Raw genomic sequence first — 18783 nt, forward strand, 5'->3', positions numbered from 1 at the left:
ATGTATTTTTAAGAACTTTTATCTTTTATTTTTTAGTCCCTTTAGAGGACTTGAAATTCGATTGGAGCCGTGCACACGCTGCAGCGTTCTAACTAAATGCTGCTGTCAGAGATTTACAAATGGTTAACAAACGTGATCGGAGCTCAGATACTGAGCCGCCTCCACACTTACAGACCCTGGCAGCACAGACGTATAGTTTACATCAATTTTCACTATGGGGTTGACCTTTAAGATTTTCATTACTTCCAGCCACCAGTAGAGGGAGCTAAAAAAAAAATTATTCAGTATACTGTATGGACCAAATATGGGGTAATATCACATCAATTGACTATATGGCCACTTTGCACTGAGCTCCCTCTAGTGGTGGCTGCAGGTAGGCCACTTTGCACTGGGCTCCCTCTAGTGGTGGCTGCAGGTAGGCCACTTTGTACTGGGCTCCCTCTAGTGGTAGCTGCAGACAGGCCACTTTGCTTTGGGCTCCCTCTAGTGGTAGCTGCAGGTAGGCCACTTTGCACTGGGCTCCCTCTAGTGGTGGCTGCAGGTAGGCCACTTTGCACTGGGCTCTCTAGTGGTGGCTGCAGGTAGGCCACTTTGCACTGGGCTCCCTCTAGTGGCTGCAGGTAGGCCACTTTGCACTGGGCTCCCTCTAGTGGTGGCTGCATTTAGGCCACTTTGAACTGAGCTCCCTCTAGTGGAGGCAACAGGTACACCACTTTGCACTGGGCTCCCTCTAGTGGTGGCTGCAGGTAGGCCACTTTGCACTAGGCTCCCTCTAGTGGTGGCTGCAGGTAGGCCACTTTGCACTAGTCTCCCTGTAGTGGTGGCTGCAGGTAGGCCACTTTGCACTAGGCTCCCTCTAGTGGTGGCTGCAGGTAGGCCACTTTGCACTAGGCTCCCTCTAGTGGTGGCTGCAGGTAGGCCACTTTTCACTGGGCTCCCTCTAGTGGTGGCTGCAGGTAGGCCATTTTTCATGACTGGGTTGTAGATCAGCCCCTCTGTGTGTTGTACCCCATGTGGATTGATCTACCACCCCATAGTACCCTTGGCTCACACAGAATTGATGCCCACTTCATTGCTTTGCCCAGAAATGCCCTAGCGCGCACAGACCAATATGTCTTCCCTGTGGGCAGAGTGTTTGTTTGTTCATCACTAGTATGTGCACATCAGCAGTTCAGAGCTCGCACAGCGGGATCACGCTGGAGACGCCACTGACAGAATCGTTCATCCCAATCAGTGATATGGATTATTGCTGCAGCTAAAGGAAGCTGCCGAGTCTGCCTTGTTCTCATTACCTGGCCGTGCAAGCATGAACACTCTCTCCTCAATAGATTGCTTTCCTCCATGTTACTAAGGGATATGGCGCAGATTCTTCCTCTAGGACAGGATTTCATTATCCAACGTAGGTGCCATAATGCAAGTATATGCATAAGCAAAGGCATCAACCCAATCAGGGGATGTAACCCGGCGCAGCATTTATCTGTACACAAATCAGAGCTTCAGTTTTTTTATATCACTTTTAGTGATGAGCGAATATACTCGTTACTGGAGATTTCCCGAGCACGCTCGGGGGTCTGCCGAGTATTTTTTAGTGCTCGGAGATTTAGTTTTTCTTGCCGCAGCTGAATGATTTACATCTGTTAGCCAGCATAAGTACATGTGGGGGTTGCCTGGTTACTAGGGGATCCCCACATGTAAAGACCAAAAAACAATACCAATGGAATCCTAGACTACTACACCAAACCAAAACACAAGGATTCCTAAAATATAACTTTTAATGTTCAAAGTTAAAATACACAGTTCTAAAATTGAGGACAATACAATGAAAATAAGTCACAAGGGAACTAACTAACCCCTGTCAAACCCTATTTCTATCCACTACCTATTTGCGGGGGTAGGCACCCTAAGTTTCTGTGGTTGGTGCCCCCGCTCATCGAGGACTGGCCCTATAGGCCCTACATATACCCTATAGTGCCTAGAGAGGTAGTGTCATAAATATGAGCCCAAAACCAAAAGTATCAAAAAAAGTCCTCGATGAGCGGGGGCACCAACCGCAGAAACTTAGGGTGCCTACCCCCGCAAATAGGTAGTGGATAGAAATAGGGTTTGACAGGGGTTAGTTAGTTCCCTTGTGACTTATTTTCATTGTATTGTCCTCAATTTTAGAACTGTGTATTTTAACTTTGAACATTAAAAGTTATATTTTAGGAATCCTTGTGTTTTGGTTTGGTGTAATCCCCACATGTAATCAAGCTGGCTAAGAGATGTAAATCATTCAGCTGCGGCAAGAAAAACTAATTCTCCGAGCACTTACAAAATACTCGGAGGACACCCGAGCATGCTCGAGAAATCTCCAGTAACGAGTATATTCGCTCATCACTAATCACTTTTCCTCAAAGATCATCTTACACTTGCCTTTACAGTTGCTGCCACTAGGGGGAGCTCTCTGCACATAGATATAAACCGTAAGTACTGAGTTCAGCTAGTGCTGCCTGTGCAGTGAGCTCCCCCTACTGGCAGCAACTGTGAAGGAACGTGTAAGAAGTGTATTACCACTGTATGGGGCTATAGATTTAAAAAAAAAAAATAAATAGCAGCATTAATACGGCATACCCAAGAAAAACTATTTGTAACAACGCCTGATCTTAGTAGTAATTGCTCACATCTAGGCTTAGTTGATTTTTGTTTTTTGCAGTTGCATCAGAAATGTGAATCAAGCCTAGATGGAAGCAGTGAGATCAGGACACTTGCCCTTTGAAGAAACGCTCAGAGGATGCTCTAAATATATTACTGAAGTATTCGTTGCTCCACTGCCACAAATACAGATAGCCCCTTGTACAACTTTATAAAAGTTTTGTTTTTTGGGGGGAGGGGGGGATTTTGTAATATTTCTAAATTTTCTCATTGGATCATTTTTAAGCAGCCTCCACTAGAGGGAGCTATGTGGATTTATAGGGCCAATGTGTGCATTGTGATCTGTATGCAATGAGCTCCCCCTAGTGGTGGTACGAGGATGGGTAATGGATAGATAGGAGGTAGATTAATTGTGGGTCCCTGGTACAGATTTTTCATCAGCACCTTACACCTCTGGCAGAGATTTTTCCATGGTATGATTAACCCCCTCCCTGCTGTGTGACTCTGCGCTGCTGTTTTTTCTTTTTCACTGACACTCTTATTACACATCTAATAAAATAATCACCAGGTCAGGATCTTCGGGACGCACCAGTTTTTCGGGTTTGGGCAGATAAGGACGGCTCCAGATATAATCCACAGCAAATATGTGATCTCCAGATTGATGCGTTCCGCTTCATGTATGAAGGCAAAAAAAAGAGACTGACTTTGCCATATGGGATATTGTAATGAGCTGGGAGACGCGGGGGTTCTTGTAAATGACTTTATGGAGCTTCTTTCTCCAGAAATTGTCTCCTCTTCTGTACAGAGAGGCGTTTGTAGGGTCGGCATTACCTTTATCCAGGTTTCATTCGGTATCTGGGAGGCAAAGCTCGAAGCGTCTGGATCCCAAGACCCTCAGCACCTGCCACCTACCCCCCTAAGCAACTTTAAAACAGCATGAAAGGTCACAACTGAGCATGGTGTGACTCTGATAACCTCGTCCTTGTCCCGTACCTCTGGAAAGGTATGAACAAAGAAGCTTTATTCCATGTATGGGGCTTCAGCTCTCCTTTTTTTGCTTTAGTTCTGATAATCTGTACATGCACCAGGTAGCACCGGATGAACAGCTATTTTGTAAACTCACATAAGAGTAGATGCAATAAATAGACATTTTTTTCCCCTGCATATTAATGCTTTTATATATTTGTATGACTGGCGAGGAATTTAGATTGACAGGCAGAAGATCTATTTTAATTGCAGACTTGATGTGGGATTTATTTTTGGAGCCGCGTTTCCCCTCTTTCGTTTGATCTGCAGTTTCTCGTACGATCCATGGTCATGTGTCTTCAGCTAGACCACACGTGTTCGTCTCACATCCCCTTCGGCAGCTCTCTACATGAAGTGCACTAATTCGGAAAGTGACTTGTTAGGGGCTCGTCAATGTACGGCTGGATTTAAAGGTCAGCGGCAGCGGCGGAATTGCTTTAAGGACCATTAAACCCTAAATATATATTGCCTTATGGAAAAACACGATTATGTGGAATATTTATGTAGAACAGTTACAGTAAATGTGTAGACACAAATGACAGAGCTGATAACTACAAGCTATTTCTCTCTGAAGTCAGTCAATTCATATATTATTTGCTGTAAATAAATTTAAAGGGATAGTCCAAGAGGGAAAGACGACCACTAGACTCAAGTGCTGGTGCATTGATTTCTCGACTGTGTCGTCCCTCTATTCGTCTTAAAATTACTTTATTATTGCATTTTCTTAGTAAGAATCCAGCAGCATAAATAATTTTGGTTGAATTCTCTAATATACTGGATAATCCAGTTCTCTAGCAATGCTGTTAGCCAGTGTGATGAACCCCACACCTCGCACCCCGCCTGGTGTCACTATTACGTCAGACAGATCACGTAGTGCGGTCTCCCCACTTTCACCAACGTGACCTTTTGCACCCCCTGGCGACACGTAAGGTAAGCTTGGCACTGTTTTACAAAGACGCCCCCTGTCCACACGGGTCCAGGGAGTCACGGGACGTCAGAGGATGTGTCCCACGCAGTCAGTGAGGTAGCACCACACTTGCTCACAACCCTGACAGGCTGAAAGGCCCCTTTCACAAGCACCAGTGAAACCGAGCGCTGCTAGCCCAGTAGGGCTGCCACCATTCCCTCGTTACTTATAAACCTGGCCCATTAACAGGATTATATCGGGCCAGAAACCAGCCCCGGTAGCATGTAAAGTTAGACCAAGAAATGAACATGTGGATCAATATAAAAAAAGTCCAAGGTTAATTTATATATTTAATGTCTTAAGGTCACACTAGACCAGTGATTTTCAACCTTTTTTGAGCCGCGGCACACTTTTTATACTTAAAAAATCCCGGGGCACACCACCAACCAAAATGGCACCAAATGACACTAAAACAGTACATATTCTACATATAGTTAATAATATAGATTCTAAATGTATTTATACTCACTCAGTGTGAAACCTGGGCCTAAGTGCAACCCTAGCCCTAAGTGCAACCCTAGCCCTAAGTGCAACCCTAAGTGCAACCCTAGCCGTAAGTGCAACCCTAAGTGCAACCCTAGCCGTAAGTGCAACCCTAACCGCAACCCTAACCCTAACCCTAATGGAAAAACAAAAATAATTATATTTTCTGTATTTTATTATTGTCCCTACCTATGGGGGTGATAAAGGGGGGGGTTTATTTACAATTTTTTTTATTTTGATCGCTGTGATAGAACTTATCACAGCGACCAAAATGTACAGGAACGAATCTGCCAGCCGGCAGATTCGGCGGGCGCACTGCGCATGCGCCCGCCATTTTCCAAGATGGCGGTGCCCATGGAGAAGACGGCTGGACACCGGGAGGGACATCGGAGCTAGGTAAGTATGGGGGGGTTGGATCGGAACACGGGGGGGGGGGGGGAACCGGGGGAGCGGACAGGAGGACCGGGGGAGCGGACAGGAGATCGGGGCAGAAAGGACGACTGGAGAGGCGATCGGTGGCGGTGGGGGGGGGCAGATCGGGGTCTCCAGCCATGGCAGATGCTATTGCAGCATCGGCCATGGCTGGATTGTAATATTTCACCATTTTCATAGGTGAAATATTACATATCGCTCTGATTGGCTGTTGAAAGTGAAACAGCCAATCAGAGCGATTGTAGCCACGGGGGGGTGAAGCCACCCCCCCCCCCCTGGGCTGAAGTACCACTCCCCCTTTCCCTGCAGATCGGGTGAAATTGGAGTTAACCCTTTCACCCGATCTGCAGGGACGCGATCTTTCCATGACGCCACATAGGCGTCATGGGTCGGATTGGCACCGACTTTCATGACGCCTACGTGGCGTCATGGGTCAGGAAGGGGTTAATGATTATACACAGTATTATTGGCGGGCATTACCTTGGTGGTGGGCAAATGCGAGAGTCTCTCCGCTCTCAGGATGACGCGCCGGCCTCGGTGACGTCATTAAGTCGCGCGAGCGTTCAAAGCTCGCGCATGTGTTATTCCGTGACTGCGCATCGCTGCGCATTGCCGGGGAACAAAACAAAGGGGGCACCATAGTTTGGGGAACTTTCCCCGCGGCACACCCGACCATGTGTCGCGGCACACTAGTGTGCCGCGGAACACTGGTTGAAAATCACTGCACTAGACAATACATTATATACATAATGGTTATACATATGCAATGGTCAGATATGCAAATACAGGTGGTGGTACAAAAGATATAAGCAGATGGATCATGTCAATTGCCGGGTTGATGTTGGACCATGTGTGTGCTGGGTCGAAGGGGGCATGGGATGCCAGCTGGCTCCTAGGTTCTTCACAACACGTTATTCAACGTTCCCACTTCCGAAGTGAACCGCAAGCGTAACAGAGAGACACCGCATGGCCTTACACTAGCCTTTATCCCCTTTGGCACCATAGAATCACACCAGGCACCTGCTACGCCTTGAGACTAAACACGTTTGCTATCTGATTCCTACTAACCATTCTGCGCAATTCTCCTCCCTGGGGTGTTAGAATGAATCGAGACCCTGGAAGGCAATCAGTCCGTTCCAGATATCTCGAAAATGTAACCGGTGTGTGGCCAGGATGTACGATAAGTCCATATCCTCTTTATGAAATCATAGCAGTCTGAATAAAGCAGTTAGACCACATGGTATGGATCCATAGGGTTTTTTTTACGTAATAGTTGCTGGGAGTGTGATTTCCTTCTTCGATGCCAAAAATCTGGGCCCCCTGCTGAGCCAGGTGTCTTGTTACAGCTGCATGTTTTTGCTGTCAACCAAAAGGCATTGGAAGCATAACAGGTGTGGTCTGCATCTCTGTATTCTGCTGACAGGCTCCAGACAGGACTACATTGTCTGACCACAGGCCGCCATAAACATCTGTATTCTGCTGACAGGCTCCACACAGGACTACATTGTCTGACCACAGGCTGCAATAAACATCTGTATTCTGACAGGCTCCAGACTGGACTGCATTGTATGACAACAGACCGCCATAAACATCTGTATTCTGACAGGCTCCAGACTGGACTACAGTGTCTGACCACAGGCCGCCATAAACATCTGCATCCTTCTGACAGACTCCACACAGGACTACATTGTCTGACCACAGGCTGCAATAAACATCTGTATTCTGACAGGCTCCAGACTGGACTGCATTGTATGACAACAGGCCGCCATAAACATCTGTATTCTGACAGGCTCCAGACTGGACTGCATTGTCTGACAACAGGCCGCCATAAACATCTGCATCCTTCTGACAGACTCCACACAGGACTACATTGTCTGACCACAGGCCACCATAAACATCTGTATTCTGCTGACAGGCTCCAGACTGGACTATACTATCTGACCACAGGCCGCAATAAACATCTGTATTCTGACAGACTCCACACAGGACTACATTGTCTGAGCACAGGCCGCCATAAACATCTGTATTCTGCTGACAGGCTCCACACAGGACTATACTATCTGACCACAGGCCGCAATAAACATCTGCATTCTGCTGACAGGCTCCAGACTGGACTACATTGTCTGAGCACAGGCCGCCATAAACATCTGTATTCTGCTGACAGGCTCCACACAGGACTATACTATCTGACCACAGGCTGCAATAAACATCTGTATTCTGCTGACAGGCTCCACACAGGACTATACTATCTGACCACAGGCCGCCATAAACATCTGTATTCTGCTGACAGGCTCCACACAGGACTACATTGTCTGACCACAGGCCGCCATAAACATCTGTATTCTGCTGACAGGCTCCACACAGGACTACATTGTCTGACCACAGGCCGCCATAAACATCTGTATTCTGCTGACAGGCTCCAGACAGGACTACATTGTCTGACCACAGGCCGCCATAAACATCTGTATTCTGACAGGCTCCACACAGGACTATACTATCTGACCACAGGCCGCCATAAACATCTGTATTCTGCTGACAGGCTCCACACAGGACTACATTGTCTGACCACAGGCCGCCATAAACATCTGTATTCTGCTGACAGGCTCCACACAGGACTACATTGTCTGTCCACAGGCCGCCATAAACATCTGTATTCTGCTGACAGGCTCCACACAGGACTACATTGTCTGACCACAGGCCGCCATAAACATCTGTATTCTGCTGACAGGCTCCAGACAGGACTATACTATCTGACCACAGGCCGCCATAAACATCTGTATTCTGCTGACAGCAAATAAAGAGAAGATGAAAGAAATGTGAAAAGGATGATTCAGACAAAAATGCGTTTGACCTTATGTCATATCATCATCATATTGGAGTTTTGCTATTTTTGCATTTTTCTAGAATACCCTTTGACCGATGTGCACTTATATAAATTTTTCTTCTGGAAAAAAAGAGTGCTCCTGTATGGTGCCCACGGTAGGCACAGTCTTCTGCTTTCTGCTGGGGGACATTACTGATACAAGGATTTATTTCATCTGTTCACAATGTCCTAATTTGCAACCTGAGGACGAGCAGGGCCAATGCACCGTATCAGGAATTACATTGTATATTGTCCTAAACCCTTTCTAGATAAGACTGTAAAATTCTTATTTCTCTCTTAAGGAAGAACAGCGCGGAGAGAACGGACTGAAGGAAGTTTTCTAGAGCAGATTTTTCATACTCCTTAAGAAAGACAGTGTCAGCATCTGGCTGATCAAGTAAGAATGTAGGACCATCCCACTCCCAGGCACTTCCACACACAGCTCCATGTACAGTCTGCAGACCTGCGGGAACCAAGAAGCCAGACATCTCCAAGGTAAGACCCCACTATCCCCCCACATTTGTGCTTCATTTCTCCCCTTAGGACTGACTAGGGGGCACGAGATGAGGAGGCGAGAGAGCACGTCGGGGTCTGCTCCCTGCATCCTATGCAATATCTGCAGCTGTTTCCTTGCAGATAAACCGTCCCCGTGCTATCGAGCCCCATTCCTATAATGTTTTCCCACTGCCTGAAAACAATGGGATCAGCTCTGGAAAAAAAAAAAAGGCAGGAATTGTGGAATCTTTATATTGGCAGTATAACTTCACCTCTTTTCCAAAAATATAGACACACACTTCCTCCGCAGAATCATTTGTTCTGCATCAGGAGAAAGTGAGGGTATTTAGCTCTGTGGCTTGATGAACAGGACTCTATATATAAAAAAAAAAAGACCCTCTTATGGGCCCCCTAATAGGAAACATCTGATTGTACGAGGGTCCTCAACGGGGCTTTGCCGAAACCTGTGCGGAAGGAGAGAAGAAAGAAAAGGCATCAAATAGTTAATCCCTCCCGCACCCCACATTTTGGACGAGAGGGGCTCGCCCGATAGTTAATCGATCCTCTGCGGGATCACAGACGGATTCCTTTTGGAGGTAATGGCTCAATCCGGATTTTTCGACCTCTAGGAATGGGGCGCCGCTTCGACAGGAGAGGTGGGTGTGTGCCGTTGTGATTCCTGACAAAGGGAGAACTTTGGGATAGACTGGCTCCATTGTTTCCAGTTGTAAGGCTTCCAAGATTTCTTGATTTTTTTTTTTTTTTTTTTCTGTAGTCAGTAGCTGGGTTTTCGTTCCAGTGTGTTAGTGTATATACATTGCATTTAGGTTGTGACCTTCCACAAGGAGGTTTTTATTTCCGTTGTTTGCTAGAAAGAAACAGGGAAAAGTGTATAACCTGAAGGAGATGAGTGACGGACAGTCCCGGCTTATGGGGGGCTAATAGGAACCAGCGAGAGCGTTAATAGTGTCAGTATGTGTCGCATGAATCGCGATGATCTCTGCAACCTACACAATGTGTTTCTCCCCTGGCGGTAAGTGGTTAATGTGCCAGAGGCAGCAGACGGTTTGGAGGATGTGGGTTGTAATCTAGTGGTAAATTACAAAGCACGAGAAGTTTAATATTTTCCACTGCTGTAGATTTATGTGGCGCAGAACTTCTCCTTGAATTTTACTTTTATTGCGACGCCGCAAATAACAATTATCTCTATTTTTGCCTTCACTTAAAGGGACAATTTTACTGATTAAATTAGTGGTATGGCCGTATAGGACATTGGACAAGGATAAAAACGATGCCTGTCTTTTCGTAATTCGATGTGCCAGCACTGAGAAATCAACCTTTGAAGTCACATGCAAATTAGCCTGGGAGTGCATTGGGGGCGTTTCCATACTCAACACACCCTCAATGCACTTTCACGTAGCTGCAAAGATTATTTTCTTAGTGCAGATTACTACAAGATTGGGGGGTTGCTACCTATACAGCCATGTTATTAGTTTGATTAATAAAACTCCAGTCTCTGTCCTGATTTTTTTTTTTTCACAAAACTAGGAAACAGAAGATAATATATGTGCATTTTTGCAATAATTATTAATGCATTAATTGCAATTGTCCTTAACATAGCAACACTTGTGTGTATTCAGCTTCCATGCAGTCATGGGTTTCCATGGTTACTGACTACAAATAAACCCCTGTAGTCTGATTCTGCAGTCATGTGTTACTCCTCACTTTCTGCCTAGCTGATAATCTGGAACAACTGTACATCTGTGGATTATCAGTTTGTGTATACCTGCCGGCAAATCACCCTACGAATAAACAAAATGCTCAGACTTCGGGTCATTGGATCGTCAATGGCGGTATTGAAATTGTGCATGCAGAAGAATTCGGGTCAGTCTGTCTCTACAGGCTCATACATAATCGGGAAATGAAAATGCACCTTTATACATGACTGCAGGATCAGACGACACCGTATCTTTGTAGTCTGTAACCATGGAGACACATAGATCTGTATAGGAGCTGAACACACAAATGGTCAGCGATCCATCTGCCATGTTATTTATACTGTCTGCCACACTGACACAGAAAAAGCCAAGTGCAGGCGCTGCTCAACTGATGTCGGCCATAGAGCAGGGGTCTACCATAGTGGGCAGACCTATAGCAATTCTCCAACTGTAACCAATTTATCCAGCAGGGAGAAATATATATATAAAACTTAACTTTTATTCATAGGTATAAAATATCAAGATAAAATTTGTATACATATAGACCAACGAGACAAACCTATAAAGTGCAAGTGCTGACTATAGCCAGCCAGTGCTCATCATAAATAAAAAGGTTCAGTCTCACCAGATTGTATGATGAACCAGATTCAAGTAAGCGCAGGTCATCTCAGGGATCTAAACTGTTACACCCTGTCATGCTCCATGCGTTGCTCCTGCCGTGACCAGGGTAGTACCCGAGTATGGTACTGCCTACTTGAACCCGAAGACCAGCAGTGTCCTTCCCTACGCGTTTGGGGGGAACTAGGGTTCTTGCAGGGGCAAGTAACTCTATATGGTGGGTCTGACGGGTCCTGTAGTGGTGGTCTATATGTATGCAACTTGTATCTTGATATTTTATACCTGTCATTAAAAGTTAGGTTTTATTCATACGTTTCTCTCTGCTGGTTAAATATATCCACTGAAGTCTGTGCATGTATTTCTAGTACTAGTGTGAGATTCTCCATCTTGCTTGGATGTATCCTGATCCCCGTAAATATTTATTGCTGCAAACCTCTATGGCACTATTATCTCCTGGAAAGAAAGCATTGGGCATGCTAAAATCTAACCAAACCGATCCATCAGAGAATAGCGAATTCGGCTTTATATACATCCACTGTAATTTGTTTTTTGTTTTTCTGGAAATCAGTGGTGGCCAAAGATCACAGACTTCACCAATATCAGCTTCTCAAATGTATCTATGACAGATCAGGGGATCATTTTCTCTAGACTTTCACTTTAAGGGCTCATACTCATTTGCGAGAAAAATGGACTAGTGCAATCCAATAAAAAATCGGATTGCACTGTGACCAATGATATTCTAGGAGTCCCTGCTCATCTGCATTTTTTTTCTTATCTCGGATCGGACTGAGAAAAAAATCGTAAAACGCTGCTATTGTCCTCATATCTTGGATGAGACTCGCCAATGCAAGTCAATGGGTGTGATAAAAAAAAATTCCACTGCACACGGACCATGTGAATGCCGTCAGATTTTTACACACCGATATCCTTGAAAACCCGACATTTCAGCTGCCATGTACAGTAATATCACAGCTTGACCCGACAGAATAGATAAAATAAATAAATATATATACACATAGAATAGATAGATGTAAAGATGTCAGTCACATGTATTTTATTACTGAATAAATTATTTTCTGAAAAAAATGACGTGGGATCCCCCGAAATGTTAACTAGCAGAGGGAAAGCGAATAGCTGGGGGCATATGTTTATAGCCTGGGAACGGGGTAATACCCATGGAGCTTCCCAGGCTATTAATATCAGCTCACAGCTATATGCTAAGCCTTTAAGAGTTATTAAAATGGGCAATTCCCCCACAAAAATGACTTTGGTCCCCCTATAATTAATAACCAGCGAAGGCTAGGCAGACAGCTGCGGGCTGATATTAATAGCCTAGGAAGGGACCATGGATACTGGCCCCTCCGAGACTAAAAATATCAGTTCTCAGCTGCCCAAGAAATGGTGCATCTATAGTTGGGAGGTTGATGCCAGCTTTGTATTGGCTCTGACCTCCGATGACCTTTCTGACGGCACTGCAAGCATCAGAACTTTCTCATGCTCACAGTGACGTCAGTGAGGTCAAAGAAATGCATTGGATATGAACTCCACTTAAATGTATCACGTCACTGCGTGGCACTGAGCTTAGGCTTCTTTCACACTTGCGTCGTGTGGCGTATGTCGCAATGCGTTGTTTTGGAGAAAAAAAACATTCTGCAAAGTTACCTGCAGGATGCGTTTTTTCTCCATAGACTTGCATTAGCGACGTATTGCGACGTATGGCCACACGTCGCATCCGTCGTGTGACGGATGCGTCGTGTTTTGGTGGCCGCGACTCACAAAAAAAGTTCAATGTAACTTTTTTTGTCCGTCGGTTCCGCTTTTTCCGACCGCGCATGCGCCGCCGGAACTCCGCCGCCTCCTCCCCGCTCATCACACTGGGCAGCGGATGCATTGTAAAACTGCATCTGCTGCCCACGTTGTGCTACATTTAGCACAACGTCCGTTGGGCCGACGGTTTGCGACTGCCCCGTACCGACGGATGTGTGAAAGAAGCCTAAGCAAGCATGCACAACTCAGTGTCTCTGCTGGATGGCAGGCTGTATAGTCACATCATGCAACCAAGCAGCCTGCCATCTAGATGTAGCAGCTCTAAACCCGTCACGGGACAATTGGATTATTATCTTCATGTCGGGGACAGGTGAGGATGATGTTGCTTTATTAATTTTTTTTGTAACAGGGACATTGGATTCAATGGATTAGGCGTAAAGGTGAATATAAATGTTAATTTTAATTCGATGAAGGAGTCTGTGTCATTTTCTCAAATAAAGGACTTTGTTCTGGGTGTTATTTTTGACAATTTGACTATGGGGTTAGTAATGGGGGTATCTTATAGACACCTCTCCATTACTAACTCCTGGGCTTGATGTCAGCTGCCAATACAAAGGTGACATCAACCCCAATATTATCACCCTACTTGCCACCACATTAAGGTAAGTGGGAAGAGTGAGGCTAGGTGCCAGAATTGGCACATCTTAGAGATGCAACTTTTCCGGGGCGGCTAAAAGCTGATGGTTTTTAGCCTAGGGGGGCAGTATCCACCGCACCTTCCTAGGCTATTAAAATCAGCCCGCAGCTGTCTGCCTAGCCTTTGCTGGTTATTAATTATATTTTTTTCAGAAAATAATTTATTTTTTTTATTTAGTACAGTAAGCCACACACAGAACTGATTATATAACTTAATCACTTACTTATATCTGTCTATTTCGAAATATATAATATATGGGAGAATATTTCCTTGGAAAACTGTAAATGACAGAATTGCTCTATGTAAAAGCTCATGTGAAAATGGAAATGCAAAAAAATGTTTTTTTGTTTTTTTTTACAATGATAGGTACGAGCCCTAATTGTAATCTAAGCACAATGCAGATTTAGAAAGGCTCGCTCTTTGCCATGACAACCATAGACTAAAACCTCATTCAGACGTCCATTTTTCACGCACCTTTGTCCATGTAGCTGTTCACTTGCTTGTGTTACTTTGCAGACCATGTGATTGCAAAAAAAAAAAAAAATCACTGAGACCGCTCCATTTTTGATCCAAGTCGCCGATCAGAATCGCCAATACAAGCCTGCGGAAAATTAGCATGCAGTTGCTATTCATGTGTAATCCATGTACTGTCCATTTTTTACCTTTGGTAGAAGAAGCCTTGCAATTTAATTTTTTTTTTTGGCATCATGGTAAAATTTAATGCATTGACCAAACACTGATCAAAGTCTGATCTAACACAGTAATGGAAATTGGTGAATTTTCTTCACGTACGGGAGAAAAAAAGGACATCTGAATGAGGCCCGAGTCGTAGCACAGGCGAATAAGTAGCGAGTGCGTTACACAACTGCAGATACATATTCCCAGCAGCAGAGGGCGCACTCTTATGACGTTAAACCCCAGAGCCTGCACTTTCTGGGTGCACATTGATGAGACCGATGCTCCTGGTGACCCAATAGAGGTGCAGAGGAAAGAGGGCACATTTTAGGTGTCTTGTTCTGGGACATAGAGGAGCTCATAACCGATCGCATAAGTCAGCCATTAAAGAGGAGTTGAGCTCGGTGCTGAACCCTTTACCCCTATATCACTTGTAGAGCAAGATCCCCGCTGCTGTAAGTTCACATATCAAAATTTCATGTGTGGACAGATACACACCCCGTCACCAGAGGTCCTGACATTTGTTCCGTTGTCCAGTCTTGTTATCAAACTCTTTATATAAAGAAAAGTTCTGTAACTTTTTAATCTTCTATGTTTTTGAGTTTCTTGACTTTTTAAAAACATGATGGTTGCTGTAAGTGAATGGAAACCTTCAGTGTCTAAACTCTGAGGTCGGAAACCTGTCCTTACTGAAACCTGCATACACATCTGTCTGAACCCGCTGAATTTAAGTGGGATCAACCAACCATCTACTCTGTGGACGCAGAACAGGGACCAAGCCGCCTTATGGATCCATTAATATTTTTGCCTTATTAGCGTTTTTAGCCTTCTTTTTTTTTCTTCTGCATTTTATTGCATTTTTTGTTGTATTTTTCTATTTTCCATTTTTTTGGGGCCGTTTTTGGTGAAGATTTGAAACAGCGTTATTTTTTATTATTGCTCTTTTACATGCACTTTTCAGGCTCCTACGGGCACGTTCACACTTAGTGTTTTGATCCTTTTTTTTCCTGCATGAAAATTGCATTTTTTGGATGAAAAAAATGCAGCCAAAAATCAACATTTTTATTTAAAATGCGGTTTTGATGCATTTTTCATGTGATTTGTCTTCGGGGGATTTTCTTTTTTTGCAGTCGCTGGATGTAAATAAGGAAAGATTCTATTTCCTGACAGCAAGCGGAAGTCTTGAAAATGTCTCCGCCGCCATCAGACAGGACATCTCCTTCTCTTCCAGCCCGATAATAAACTCTGGCGTGTTTGGAGGACACAGGTTCGAGACCATTTTATTTGGATGAGGATGAAGATAATGTTATTTCTGGCTCCTGGCTCGTCCCATTTCCTTTCTAAGTGGTAACGCAGGAATAAAAATAGCATTTTCCGTATTTTTTGAGTCGCGTCTTATCTGATTGAACTCATCGCAGTCCTGGAAGTAAACATGGGGGTAAAGAGTTAAGGTCAGACATATTCCCAACCCCTAAATATGTGGGTTTTTTTTGCCCGTTCTCGTGAAAACATGTTCCATATATGTTATGAAATTAATATTAGAGATCTGCCATGAAGGCGGGAGAAAATAATAAACCCGCTACCCACCCATATCGCTGAGGTGGCACCATGGAAGCCCTTATGCCAGCGGCGGGCAACCAGCATGAAGCATGATCCCCCGACGCGTGCCTGAGAACGGTTAGGATCATTACATCTCCTCTATGCTCTGATTACTGTTTTCTGAGAGTAAGCAAAAGCGAGATGATGTCGGATGAAACGTGCCACCGGGGGCGCTATCAGGTCTCCAGGATAATGGTTTCCCAGTTAAAGGGGGATTCCAGTGGATTGGTGATATCGGTGTGGGAGCCACCGCTGGTTGTCTTCTGCCCGCTAGTCAGTGACCAGGAGGAGTTGAGTGGATCGGCTAGATTTTATTGCCATAATGCATTTAAAATTAATTAAATTCCCTTCTGTTTTGTGTCCACAGCGCCTATGCTGAGCTATGTGTCTCCATGGTTACAGACTACAAATAAACCCTTGGTAGTCTGGCTGATGCAGGGGAACGGATGCATGGAACATGACTAGAGGATCCGGCTACACAGGGTTTGCTGGTAGTCTGCAATGATGAAGCCACACAGCTATGCATGGGAGCTGTGTACACAGGATAGTAGGAGATTTTAACCCACTAATAGACACAAAGATAGACAGACAATAGCTGAGGTTGAAAGGAGTGGCAAGTCACCACCTGGCGGGTGCAACCTGTACTTTAAGTCAACTCCTCCTGGTTGTAGCCAGGGAAGAATGGGCGACAATGGTGAAGATGACAGATCTCAAGAATCTTTAATATTATGAACATAGATGGAGCGACAGGACATGTGCAAACTGAGGCTCTGTTCATTTTCTGGGGAGGTCTTGAGGCCAGGGGAAAATGGAGGGCACAAGTCCCCAAGTCTGGCAATTTGTGGGGGTCCCACAGTTATTTTCTATCCAGGATAGGTGACGTTGCTCAGACAGAAATACACTTTACATGAGTCCAACTTTCCATTATTTATCTAAAATTAAAACTGAAGCAGCTGGTTATAATTCAGACAGCCTCTAGGGGGAGCTCAGGGGCTTATTGCAGTGAGCTCCCCCTAGTGGTGGCTACAGGCAGAGCGCATTTTATAATTTTTTATGCCAATGCAGGGAATAAATCTGATCCCTATAAAGCTTTATTACGGAATTAAAGGGGTTGTGTGACCAACAAAAAAACACTGGGAAAGATCGGGAATATGATCAAACAATGGATGCCACAGCGCAGGTTGGTCTGGTGGCCTCAGGGAAGCCATATCATCTCGTTCGGCCGTCACTGTACTAAATATTTTTTTTTAGCTTTGCCTTCATTTAACATTGATTTTATTATACAGGTTGGCTTTTTATCCACAGACAGCCTGGGAATGGACTGGAGTAATATATTATTATCTGGATTGACTGATCGCTCAGGCCGGGTTCATATTTTAGGTTTCAGCAGTTCTTTAAGGACTCTCAAGTGTGAAGATTTAATGGGATGTCGATCACACGGTCCTTACGGATGTCGATGCTTATTATGCAGAGATTGCGGCATGTAAAATCAAATACAGTGGCCAAGCCTTAAAAAATCAAGCGTCAGCACAGAACACCCGGGGAACGGATAATTCATCTTATTTTCATCAATATTCGTTATTTAAATGGTTTACAAAGCAAGAAAGCTTCTGATAAAAGTTGTATAAATGGCAGCGTCGACCTAGAACTGTGCAGATAGTCTGTATGTTACAAATAACCCTAGTGTCGTGCCGTGCCATTATCGGAAAGTGTCACGCTCCCTAATATAACGCCATCACTAATTGTTTAACGTTCCTCATAATGTCAAAGAAATGACTATAATATCTGTGAAAACAGAGAAAAAAAGTCACCCACATGTCTGCAATCCTCTGGTCACATCATGTGAGGCAGCCCCCGGTCACATGCAGCCTCGTGCTCCCCACGGGCGTGCACAGGTCCGATCAGCAGAAGTCCTTCCTGAAACACTCTGTGCTGCCACGGACCCTGCCTAATAATCCTCCTACATCTCAGCCCATCAGAAGAGCATGTAGAGCAGCGGTCTCCATCCTGTGGCTCTAAGTCAGGTAACTTTTTATTCTTTTACCCTGGAGACGCACAATTGTGTATAAAAGTAACAGATCAGGACTCGCTGCAGAGTCGCTGCATTCTACATGTTAGATACATTGAAGCAACAGAAACAAGTGGCTGGAAAAGTGTCTGTCTCTATCTGCAGCCAATAGGAGGGCGAAAAACTACGCTATGAAGGGGGTCATTTAAATTTCTTATATGGCCATAGATTTCTGTATATAGAGGTGTTATCAGTCATTGTACAGGGGGATGAGGTGAGCTGTGACATCACCTATTGTGAATGGTGGATTCTGTGTTATCTACTGTATATAGAGGTGTTATCAGTCATACAGGAGGAGGTGAGCTGTGACATCCCCTATTGTGAATGGTGGATACTGTGTTATCTACTGTATATAGAGGTGTTATCAGTCATTGTACAGGAGGAGGAGGAGGTGAGCTGTGATATCACCTATTGTGAATGGTGGATTCTGTGTTATCTACTGCATATAGAGGTGTTATCAGTCATTGTACAGAGTAGGAGGTGAGCTGTGACATCACCTATTGTGAATGGTGGATTCTGTGTTATCTACTGTATATAGAGGTGTTATCAGTCATACAGGAGGAGGTGAGCTGTGACATCCCCTATTGTGAATGGTGGATACTGTGTTATCTACTGTATATAGAGGTGTTATCAGTTATTGTACAGGAGGAGGAGGAGGAGGTGAGCTGTGACATCACCTATTGTGAATGGTGGTTCCTGTGCTATCTCATGAATATAGAGGGGTTATCTCTCAGGATTCCATTG

General features: G+C 44.6%; 1 protein-coding gene across 3 annotated transcripts in view; it reads left to right on the plus strand.

The window, feature by feature from the left end:
* KANK4 (KN motif and ankyrin repeat domains 4) overlaps positions 1-18783 on the plus strand; it is a 140352-nt gene that overhangs the window by 28332 nt on the left and 93237 nt on the right. Inside the window, exon 2 of one of the 3 annotated variants that reach the window (XM_077275947.1) lies at positions 8705-8897. The gene's annotated coding sequence lies outside the window, so the exon portion shown is untranslated. Of the gene's footprint in view, positions 1-8704; positions 8898-8927; positions 9554-18783 lie in introns of those variants that run through there. The other 2 variants (XM_077275948.1, XM_077275949.1) reach the window with 2 other exon arrangements.

The sequence above is a fragment of the Ranitomeya variabilis genome, chromosome 8, assembly GCF_051348905.1.
Source record: "Ranitomeya variabilis isolate aRanVar5 chromosome 8, aRanVar5.hap1, whole genome shotgun sequence".
Classification (NCBI taxonomy): domain Eukaryota; kingdom Metazoa; phylum Chordata; class Amphibia; order Anura; family Dendrobatidae; genus Ranitomeya; species Ranitomeya variabilis.